Here is a 12094-nt window from a genome sequence, read left to right as displayed (position 1 = left end):
ATACTCATATCACAAGGCGCAACTAATTGATTCAAAATTACTCTTGCCCTTTTTGTAAGCAGAACTGGTTCGCAGGGATGGAGCACAGTTCTCTTGTCTTTCGAGTTCTCTCCTTGATGTGTTTGTGTTCTTGTGTTACAACACTTAGTCATATTGCATGCCAATGTGTAATTTCTCCTAATCATTCCATTTTTAGCAGAGTTTTAAACAGCAACATATTTCACTAATGAAAGGACCTATATAGATGCTCCTACTGTTCTCATTATTTTCAACTACAATTGTCTGAAAAACTAATCACTCTGTAGTGGGAAGCTGTACAGTGAACATTTTATACTAATTACATTAATAAAGTTTCCATTACACAGTGTTTTTTAATCAGATCAATTTCTTGAGAGACTAAGCTACCATATCTGTTAGTCTGCTGCAGTTGTAAAATTACAAGGATGGCTTGTGAAATTACCAAAGTATTAACATCAGTGATGTGATCAATGCCATGTATATATGTACACTGCCTGTAAGATGTACAATTGATTTCCTGTATTTTCTTGCTCAAATAATTGAGGTGATAAAGCTCCCTTCTTTGGCCCTACCCCATCAAGAGCATTGCATAAGCAAAAACAAATAAAAATGAAGACATTGTAAGAAGCCACATACAGTAAGTAAAAAAAATAGAAAGTGGGATGGGGAGGCCTTTAAAGGTAAAATTCAGCGTTTATACAATTTCTGTATCTTGATAGGCAGGTGTATATATAAACACCTTTTGAAAATGTTGTAAGCACCCAGCTGCTTGAATTGATTTCAGAGCTCAGATCAGTAGGTACCTAAATAGTTCTGCTCAGTGGGAGGTGCTGGGTGGTAGACACCTCTGAAACCCAGGCCACTTATTGAGATTCCTAAATTTAGGGCCTCTTTTTTAAAAATCTTGGCCAACCAGAACATAAATTGAACACTGTCTCCTGGATCAGGGAAAAACAGAAGACAGCAAACCACTGAATCCAGTGATAGGTTTTGGGAATTTTAAATGGCTGAAAAGATTCTCAGAAGAAAATACCAAAACATATTTTTGGTATTCCAGGGAAATACAGCTGCTGTGCAAAAGAATCAGCAGAATTTGACACAAGTGCCCATTCTGTAGGCTGCAACCAGACAGATTACTGATGCCAGAGCATAAAAGAAAAAAAAAATGTGGCTACTTCAACAAACTCACATCAGTTAAAAATAGATATAGAAAAATCATAAGTTATATAAAATCAATAGTCATATAAAAATAGTTAAGTCAACTCTACAATGGAATAAAAATCAAGAACAAATGCTTGTACAAAGTACTTAAAGCCAAACTTAACAAAAAACTAAAAACCTGTCATATTTTATTGAAAGTGGCTCTATTAATTCTTTTCAAGATCACAGCAAGAGGTTGTTCCTACATAGTAAGGATAATTAGTGCTGAAGTGGGTGAGCAGGGGTTTGGCACTCAAAAACAGGTACTCCTGGTGGATCAGAAGTTGCAGGAAAAAAAAACAAAACAAACCAAAACCAAGCATAGATAGGCTTACTTGCCACACTGTATATTAAGACCTTCCCCACCCAGAACGCTACTCAACATTGCAAACATTGGCCTGTCTACACTACAGAAATTTTGCAAAGTTTTCCCATCAGTGCTAACACCAATACAGCTTCACTGGAATTAGAAATTGTCGGAGTCCAAGGACTCCCAGTGCAAACCAGCTGCCATCCAAACATACAACACAGTAACCAAATACAGTGCAAAAACAGAGAAAGATGCATAATTTCAAATGAGATGGACAACTATTTCTGGGTGTGCCCAGTCCCTCTGTTCTCTTGGGCCTTTCTAGTGTGTTTTGCACGTATGAGCCACAACTGTTCCATGTCACAGGCTAATATATGGAACAACCAAACACTGAATTGCCCAAAGGCTGAATAGTCTGCAGAATACAACGGTGTGGAGGGTACTCAGGCAGTAGGGCTGGTGTAGGAAGCACAGCTGGCCCAGAGCCTGCACTTGGGTGGCCAGGAATGCAAGTAACTGCTCAAACAGCTCCTTCTGCTGTGCACTGTCTTCCTCTCTCAACCTGCAGTCACACCCCAAGAACTATGCCTCCAATCTTTCCTCATGCTGTGCATTCTCTTTCACCCTTCTTACATCCTTATCTTTCTGGTACTCAGTCTGATCTTTCTGCCGATTGGTTTTATTGAGAATCTATCCCATCAATGCATTTAAAACTCTTTCTCCTTGCCCATAGCTGGAGAGTCTGCTCTTCCAAGCTCCTGGCGCCATATGTTTATCCTGTGCAGGTGAAGGGGCCTCGAAAGAAAAAATGAAAGAGCACATTGTCTGACCACGATAAAAAAAATTACATTTTCTACTTTTTAAAGGAGCTGCTTTTCTTTAAGGTCAAAAGATGAAACTTCTTATCAATGGGCTCATAGGTGCCGACTCCGTGGATGCTCCGGGGCTGGAGCACCCATGTAAAAATATATATATTTTATATTAATAAAAAATGGGTGCTCAGCACCCACCAGCCACAGCTGATCGGCAGCCACCATCCTCCAAATGCCAAACCTGGATGTGCTGCAACTGCTCCAGAGTAATAGCCTTCCCAACCTCAGCAAGAGAGAGTCACTTCTTGCCCTTTATGTATCAGCTCGCTCTCCTCCAGTGCCACTCCTGCTCAGCAGACTGTCACGCACCTTGACTTTCTGGTAGGCTGCCTTGAGCTGCTGCGTTTGTTCTCTGGATTGATTGACCCTCCAAAGCCACTAGTTGCTCCAATATAGCTTTGTAGACTTGATCATTCTTGTGCTTTTGCTGAAGTCAACCATCTTGCTTGCCTCGCACTGGAGATTAACCAGAATCTGTCTGCGTTCCTCTGAAGCTGGCAATGCATTTGATGCAGGCCATAGCTCACACACAGGAGGGTTAACTGTGTTTCCTGTTGAACAATCCATTTGGAAATGAAGCATTAAATGCTGAGCACCTGTATTTGAACCAGGGGGTTGCTTTAGATTCCTGGGAATCAAGTGTGAAGTTTTGGGATGGAAGGTCTTTGAAACGCTGGCTCAGGCGACTGTGGGGATAAAGTTGGTGAGTCTGGCAACCTGGACTTGATCTGCATTCACCCTGGTAAATGCCTGGGCTTGGACCCGCATTATAGTGGGATTCAGGCTCAGACAGATATCCCTGGCTGGGTCCATGGCCCCAGGCCTGAGGACTCTCTCACTTCTATCACACAGGCACAGCCAGTCTGACTCAAGGGGTTGGGCTTAAACCCAAGTCAGAGCCCAGGTTTACTATGCAGCGTAGGCAGAGGCTGCAATTGATGCAGACTTGGGCCATGACAAAGTGCCCCCATTGATGTCAGTGAGCATTGGATCAGACCCCAGAAGATTCATAAAAACAGGTAATTAACACAGATAGTTTGAATAGGTTTGAATGACCTAGTAAAATAATTCAATTCCATAACCTGACACCAGATTCAGACTATAAGTTTACAAAATGTATAAAATCTTCTGTAGTGTGTAATTCTCATTATAACAATGAAATTACAAACCAAACTACTCTTGACATTTTAATGGATGTCGTGGGTGAAATCTGGGCCCCACTGAAGTCAATAAGAATTTTGCCATTTATTTCAATGTGGATAGGGAATTCACCAAGTTGGAAATGAGTTTGCCTAAAGCAGTTCAACTTTTATCTAATTACTGCTTCAGTTACTTTATTACTAATTATAATTACTACTACTACTAATGCAGCTACAGGTTGTCTCCCCATAGTTTAGGCTGTAACCAGGAGTCCATTATCAATCTTGCTTTGACAACCCCCTAACTTTTAACAGGGACAATGTATTCCTATAAAATGTTTTTGTGATAGAAAAAAAATCTTGTCCGTGCCTAAAACTAATGTTTCAGTAGTTGTTTTGGAAGGGCAAATTTTTAAAGTGACCTTTTTGTAATTTGTAACAAGCATCATGAAGTTTTCCTCCCCCAAACAATTCGCTGTCTAGAATGTCAGCCTTGAGATAGTAAGAAAAAAAAAATTATATATATATATATTCTTCATAAAGCTCCACTTTTTTGTATTTATACAAATGTTAAAAATGGGGTTTATCCATAAACTCTAGGCACCTTTACATTACTTAAATATATAACAAAAATAAATACCCAAATAACTAAAACACAACAGCATAATGCAATGCAACTCATTACCAGCAGACAAGACACCTCAAAAATTTTAATTCCCTTCCTATTTCCAAATGCCTGGGGGGGACAGAAGAAGAGATAATCTTAGCAGCATGCCAAGATTTGGGGTATTACACAGAACTAGGAGAGCAAATTCCAGAAGCTGGGCCCTTCTAGAAAATGCCCAGCTAGCAGACCCTTCTCATTAACGTTGGGCTTCAGCTCGAAGGCCTTTGCTGACTTCAGCTAGGGGAATTTGGTTCTCTCTCAGTGAGTTTGGCCCTCAGCAATTTAAGGATTTACAAGTTTATACAAACTCCTTAATGGTCATTAAAAATCCACTGCTACCCAATGCAGATTATTGAGCACTGATTGAATATGATCACATCAAGGCCTTCAATTTAAGAAGTGGGCTATTGTACTCTTCCCTGGCTTCACCTTCTGGATGGTTTTAAGATGTAGCCCCAATACATCTCTCTCTATGGTAAAATGCTTTTAGCTACAGATTATTATTTCCAGTAGTTTGCTTTCAATGTTCTAGGTGCTTTCCAAACATAAAAGAAAGCACAGTGCGCCCTGGAGAGTAAACTATCTAAAAGACTGAAACAGACAATGGCTAAGGAAAAAGAGTAACACATACCAAATTGTTAATAAAATATTTTAATGACAAAACAGTTTTGTTTTGTAAGATATGTAGATGATCCTCAAGAAACTCCATCCTCGTCATAATCAACCATTTAGTTTAATGAACATTTTGCAGTAGAAGCAAGTCTTCTGGAAGGCTGGGATATGAATGCTTGGATACAAATTGGTTCAAGTCTTTCCTAAAGACACACTTTTATTGTGAAGCATACAAAAACAAAAAAACCACTAACTGGCTGATGATGGCTAGATAGTGAGTGCTTGGGGATAACCAATATATCTTACAAAAAATAATGTGTTATTAAAACGTTGTGTTACAGACACTTATTGATGTTAACAATATTATTTAGAATTACAATAAGTATTTTCACTAGAGAGAAAACAGTTCAAAATATTTTCAGTGACTGTCAGAACTGTCGCACATTAGTGACTTCTATGGAAGGATATTTACCATACTTCACATAAACCTATTATGAATATCGTTTCCACTTAGACGTATTTATCAGTTTTTGCAGTCTCAGCCATGAAAGGTTACAGAAGAATAGAAATTTCACTGCTGCCAGCCTGAAAGCCCTTTCAAAAGTGACACTAAGAAGATACAAGTTTGGAAACTTGTAGACTTAATGGGGAAATACTTTAGCTGCAATGCACAACTGTTATATAACATTTTAATGTTAATGTACAGTTATTTAAAATCTGCTCCATGATGAGAGGGACTTAATAGAAAAGAACCATTTCTCTAAACAGATTCCCTGAAAAATTAAATTACTTCTTGTGTTAAAGCTCTATATACCAATCTGATACAAAAAAAATTCATTCAGATTACCAGAATTTAACAGATTTCAGATTTGTATAAATGTGAAAAGGTAACATTGGCAGTTTCCACTAATGTGAACATGCCAGACACCAAAGTGTATTTTCATTTTTAATCTGTTTATACATACAGTACAAGTGGACCCTATTCCCAAATTTACACCTAGAAAAAGGCAGAAAAAATAATCTTTCCTGAAAATCCAAAATAACCCTTATTAAAACTCTGCAGAAGAAAGGTCTCCCATGAGAACTTCCCACATTACTCAGGCCTCCCAAGTGAGATCCTTTAAACTTTCCAAAATTAGATATATAGAATGCTGAACCGTGTCCTGGGATAAACATTAATATCAAAACTGTCTAGACTGCTCAGATGTGACTACTGTGAGGCAGAAGTTTGGGACTGAGCTACTTCTTTCCTCCCCACGAAATATCACGGCACTTGCAACCACGGATAGCTCTTTAATAGCCTCTTTTTAAATGCCTCAACTTTAAAATTGGCCCTCTCCTCTAGTCCACTGGAGTTCTGATGCATGATCTTGAGGAATGCTGTAAGACTCACATTTTTTCTCTTGGACTTTTGGTGAGTGGATGTGCTCAGAGTCTCAGGTGGCTGAATGAGGGAAGGCTTTCTTTTGCTGGGTAAATTATATTTTGACAGTTTAGGTTAAAAGGTAAGAGTGTTCTTTAGTTTTTTATATTTTAAACAAACTGTTAAGCTGTGCAAACACGTAAAGGTGTTAAAATAGATGCTCTAAATAAAAATGAAACTTATTCTGCAAGTGTATTTCCAGAGTGCAGCACCCCAAATTCCACTCTTCCACAGAGAAAAACTGTTCTGAAAAGGAACTAATTCCATAAAGCATCACCATCATTAGTGCACAAGCCTTTGATTGGCTGCCTGCCTGACAAAATTATTGAAGAAATTATCAGACATGTGATGTATTTCAGTTCCTTAATCAAAAACAGAGCATGTTTATAGCAGTGAAGTTTACTTTTACATTTTAATCACAAATTCCTTGAATCCGACAAATATAAACGAGTAAAATGCACTAAAGCTTCACGCTTTTCATCTTGTGGTTTCAATGCAAGTGTCTTTTTCCACTTTACTGAATACTACCTAACAGAACAAGTGCAGTCTTAGTGTACATCTAAACTGCATACCACTGGTGGCGGCATGTAGGGTATGTGTAGCTATACATCACAGTGAAAAGCAGGCTGCGTCCACATTGCAATGTGTAGCTACATGTGTCAGTGAAAGGCTCTGGGGAGTGTTGATGGACAGGAAGCAGGGAAAAGTTCTTCCCAATTCCCTGTGGCAGGAAAAGGCTGCAGCAACAGGGAAGGAGTGGGACGCTACACTACTAAAAGTAGCAGTGTGGATGGAGAAGACACTTCTTTGGCATTTAGAGTGCCCTGTAGGATACATACCCACAGGGTTCAAGCATGTCTTTACTCATCTAAGTAGTGCCTCACTATCTACACTGCTATTTATATCTGTGCTGGGGTGTGTATAGTGTACGTACTCTACACACTGCTGTAAGAAGTGTGCAGTGTAAATGTACCCTTAAAGGCGTGTGTATTGATGGAGCCTCCCATCCAGGGACAAAAAGTCAGTTCTTATGAGAGCTTTGAGGATAGTTCCATTGGTGAAAATAGGAGTGGGGCCGTGCCAACTCCCAGCCAGCAGAGCTAGTCATCATGCACCCCCATGCTGTGTAGAGTTCTGGAAGGATCATCTCTGCACCAACACAGCCCTGACTCTTCAAGGCACATCCAAGCTTTAAGTGTCTAACACAAAATCCATGAAAGCAAAGAAATTCAAAAGTTAAGGATGAAAGAACATCTCTAACAAGCCATGACCATATTACCCCATTTCTTAGCTCTTGTATTTTTAGGTCTTTGTCACCCCTCGGCTGGGCTACAGCTATTCAACATACCTGGCATGAAGGCTTCAGTTCTTAGTAAACACTAGCTAATTATGGGTGCTGTGGCATGTCTCCTCAGCAACACAGGCTACTGAAAGTACATCATGCCTGTCCATGGCTCTCTACATTGGCTTCCCATAGCACTTCAAATCACATTAAAGGTCTTGGTCCTTATCTTCAAAGCTTTGTATGGCTGGGGCCTAGGATATCTAAAAGACCATTTAAAACCAGGATGGAGACCATTGTCGACAACTAAACTCCTCTAGCACAATGGAGCTCTAAATAATAAGATTAAAGATTGTCTATGCAGGAGCCAGAACTTTCTCAGGGACAGTAAGAGATGCTAGAATGAACTCCCCCAGGAACCATCACAAACCTCACCACTTTCTGCTCCAAGTCCAAGCCACATTTATTTGACCTGGCCTTCTCTAACAAATACATAGCAGCAGGTACACTAATTTTTTAAAAAAATTAAAATTCCCAACACTACCAAAACAAGTTACTCCCTGAGACAATTCTCCCCTTGGGGAAGAGGACAAGAGAAACAAACAACAACTGACAGATTTGTAGTCACGTGCCAGGCCCTGTGGGTCTCAAATGCAGGTCTTAAGATTCATCTCACTCCAATCCTCCAACCAACAGTTCACAGATAAGAGCTGTGATTGGGATCCATGAAGCGGAACTGGGGCACAAGCCCAGCTCCTGCACTCTGACTGGAAGAGTTCCACAGCTCCTGATTGGGTCGCAGTCCCTATTTAAGCCAGGGAACGGAACAGAAAGTTGTCTGTACAACTGAGCTTCATCTTGCCATTGACCCCACTGGTCTGGTGTTTACCTGTTCCTGACCTCCTGGTATCCTGATATGGTCTGACTCTTGATACTGCTTCCTGCCATCTGGTTCTGTACCCTGAACCCGATATCTTCGCATCCTGAGTTGGCCTGACTCTTAGTAACTACCTTCTGCCCTCTGGTTTTGTTGCCCAAACCTGACCCCCCCCTCGTACCCAGACTTTGCCTGACTCACAGTAACTGACTCTTGATCCCTTCCCTCGATTCTGTGTGTCTCGATTCTGATCTTCTAGCATTCCAACCCAGCCTGATTCCTGGTAACTGGCTCCTGGAAGCTTGACCTATGCCTGACACAAATCCCTAGGCCAGCCTGCCCATGCCCCAGCACAAACATCACGTTTAATAGGCTACTGGAAGGCACTCAAACACCAGGATGAGCATGGTATCCATACAGAGTCAAATAGAATGTTATCTGAAATCATTTTTCTAGTTTAATATCCCTGGGACTCTTTTCACAGTTTTATGAAAAAAATTCCAAACCTCTTCAGTTTATTGTGTAAGTGTACCTAGGCCAATGTTAAGTGTGTGATAATTACTCCCTAAGGGACAGAACCTGTATTATTGGCACACCAACTCTTAGTAGTTTTAGAGTGTGCTTTGGGTCCTCAGATTTCAAGCTAAGGCCTTACTTCAGGAAACAAAGTCCATGGGCAGGATCTAGTATACATGAATATTAATGCGGCTCACATGACATTCAGACTTTCCCGCAGTCCAAGCTGTCATTACAAAAAGTAGTAAGTTTCTTGCCCTCACAGCAGCTGAGACAACCTTTCAAATGTGAACCAAAGGTAACCGATGCAGTAACCTGAGCATGCAGACAGCCTGAAACAATCATTCAGAGGCGTGAACGTCTCTTCTCCATTAACTTGATTGAAGTATTAACTTTAAAGCCCAGATCACAATTAAATGTCAGCATTAACTATTTTGGATGGAATGGACATAGGATAAGAGTGAAGCAGACTGGGGCTTGGTCTACACTACAGACTTTTATCAGTATGTCGCTCAGTGGTGTGAAAAATCCACACCCTCAGCAATGTAGTTATACTGCACTAACCTTCCCCCTCCCACCCCCCCATGTAGACAGTGCTATATCGACCAGAGAGCTTCTCCTGTCGACATAGCTACTGCCTCTCACGGAGGTGGATTAACCACACCAACTGGAGAAGCTCTTCTGTCAGTATAGGAGCTTCTTCACTAAAGCGCTACAGTGGTGCAGCTGCACCGATGCAGCATTTTAAGTATTGACCTGCCCTCAGTTGGGTATTGGGAGTTGCTGCAGGGTGGAAAAAAAAAAAAGAAAGAAAGCACAGAAACAAGAACATAGAAGCGTCACAAAACCAGGAAAGAGGATGAGAAAAGAACAGAAACACAGGGCAGAAATAGCAACGTGGCTAAAGGAAATAATATATTCTTACTGATAAATGTGACATTAAGGTGCTGAATATTTAATAACTAAATGTTAATTTACTACTACTAAGCGCTGTGCATTATGGGGAATACCATGTCTTGAATTTATACCCCAGCCCATGGATCATAATTAAAAAGAATTTGGCCCTCTACTCCAGATGACTTCCAAAGGAATTCTGGAGGGCAATGGGGAAGTGGGCCTGGCTTCAGTGACACTAACAGTCTAAGCATCACAGACTTGTGGGAGGTGCTGGGCTGCAGAAGGTGGGTAGATAGGTTATTTGCCATCATCATCAGTTGCTGACTGCATAGTCACACCTTCTTCTTTTAGATTGTATTTTTAAGTTGTATTCCCATAGGTGGAAATGTGCAGAAAAAGACTTGGGATTCCTATTTAAACAAAGATTGCAGAACTACCCTCCTAAAAAAACGAACATCTGATTTAGATTCCACATAAAAAAAAAATAGTGCTGTTTAAATATGTCACACACACTACAGAAGCAGGAAGCCTTATCTTTTGATCTACAAGTAGTGTCACCCGACTAAAGGCATAACATGTCTTAATGCACAATCTAATCCATTTAGACAAGCATGGAGTGGAAATGAGTAAGTCTTTACACTGATCCAGAAAAGTTACAAAGTCTTGCTGACTTCCTAAAAACCTTAGATCTTCTACGGAAAACTTTCAGAACAAAAAGTGAATATTCCTGCATGCACAGAGAAAGGAAGGAAAAAGAGGTACATGGCCTCTTATAAACCTCAGCTGGAAATATTCAGTGACATAAGAGGCTGCTATCCAGTACCAACTGCCATTACTTTTCTGGACATCTACTAAAGTTGAGCAGCACCGGAAGGTGCATTTCACAAGTAAGAATCTGCAGAGCCCACCTTGAAGAAAATTCTCTTATTTTTAATTTAAATAAAGTTTGAACTGAACACATTCTAGAGAGTGCAGAACAGTCACCTGGCAAAAAACTTAACTGTTTAACTCTGAAAGCCATTATCTCAACATCATCTTAGGCACTTGGCAATTTAATGAAAGATTTGCTTTCCATGGAGCTGTTCTTTTGTCAGATAGGCATTTTTAGATTGAGATCATACTTTGTTTTCAACCATAGTTACTTATTTATGCAGACACTACATAAAATATTTATTATACTAGTATATCTTAAAAATGAAGATAACAGCTCTTGAAAAAGGGCAGTCTTTCATAAGATCATTGATTGAAAACTTTTACCTGCCAAATTAATAATTTAGACTGCTCCAAAACACCACAATCAATACAACTTCTTTTAACTCAACTGGAGAAAAATACCTTATAAGATGTGGCGTTAATGCCTGCTTTGCACCAGACGCACATCAAAAATAGTCAGTTCTCATATATTAGAGGACAAAACGGTTGTGGCTGCTAACAAGTAGAAGAAAATAAAATGAGAAATTACCAGCCTCAGTGAATACTTTGCAGCAATAAGTAGCTCATATACTAATTAAGTCAGCCACATGATTTTAGGGAACATTTATAATGCACAATGCCTGTTGGAAAAGTTTTCCTATTTCTAATCAGTGAAAATCACTAAATGCATTCTGCCACACCTCTCCCCCACCCCCACTGGCTTAATTCTGCATTCCATATTCAACACGCTCACAATGGCAGTTTTTTGCCTAAAAGAGAACACCTGTTTTTCCTTTTTCACCAGATCAAGTTTAAATGCGAAGGCCCATTATAATTCTTCCCCCACAGTGTTTCTGATTCTGGGTCCATGGTGGATAAAAATTGATGATTTAAAAAACAGTTTTTTTAATTAACATTGAATTTAAAAAAATAAACCTCTTATTTAAAATGAAATTTCAAAAGGAAACCTACCTGTAGCAAAGTGATGACTCACAGGTGCAGCACCTCCTGCTGGTCGTATTGGGAATTAGCTCTTTCCAGCCTGGAGCACACTCTGCAGGCCGGTGTCTCACCTGCTGCTGGCCCTGTGTCCCTCCCCCAGTGCCCCTTTAACATTGGGTGCTGCCCTCTGGCAGCATCCCCACTCTCTGGGTCTCCCCTCCCAGGGAACCCCCAACCCTCTAAACCCACCTTGTTACTGCCAGTCATCATCTAACCCCTGCTCACTGGGGCAGACTACAGTATAATGGCCACTCATCATTGGCAAGGGGTTAGGACCTGCTGTCTTGCCAATCTCTGGGCTGCCCCTCTACAGCCCCAGTACCGTTGTAGGCCTTCACCAAGGCCTGCAGCCTGGGGTTTTACCAGG

At 40.4% G+C, this 12094-nt stretch overlaps 1 protein-coding gene across 7 annotated transcripts in view; it reads right to left on the bottom strand.

Annotated features, from left to right (window-relative positions):
- Positions 1-12094, bottom strand: part of RNF180 (ring finger protein 180) — a 232972-nt gene that overhangs the window by 57670 nt on the left and 163208 nt on the right. The window lies entirely within an intron of this gene.

This window comes from Caretta caretta, chromosome 5 (assembly GCF_965140235.1).
Source record: "Caretta caretta isolate rCarCar2 chromosome 5, rCarCar1.hap1, whole genome shotgun sequence".
Taxonomy (NCBI): domain Eukaryota; kingdom Metazoa; phylum Chordata; order Testudines; family Cheloniidae; genus Caretta; species Caretta caretta.
This window is presented reverse-complemented; position numbering and strand designations above follow the sequence as displayed.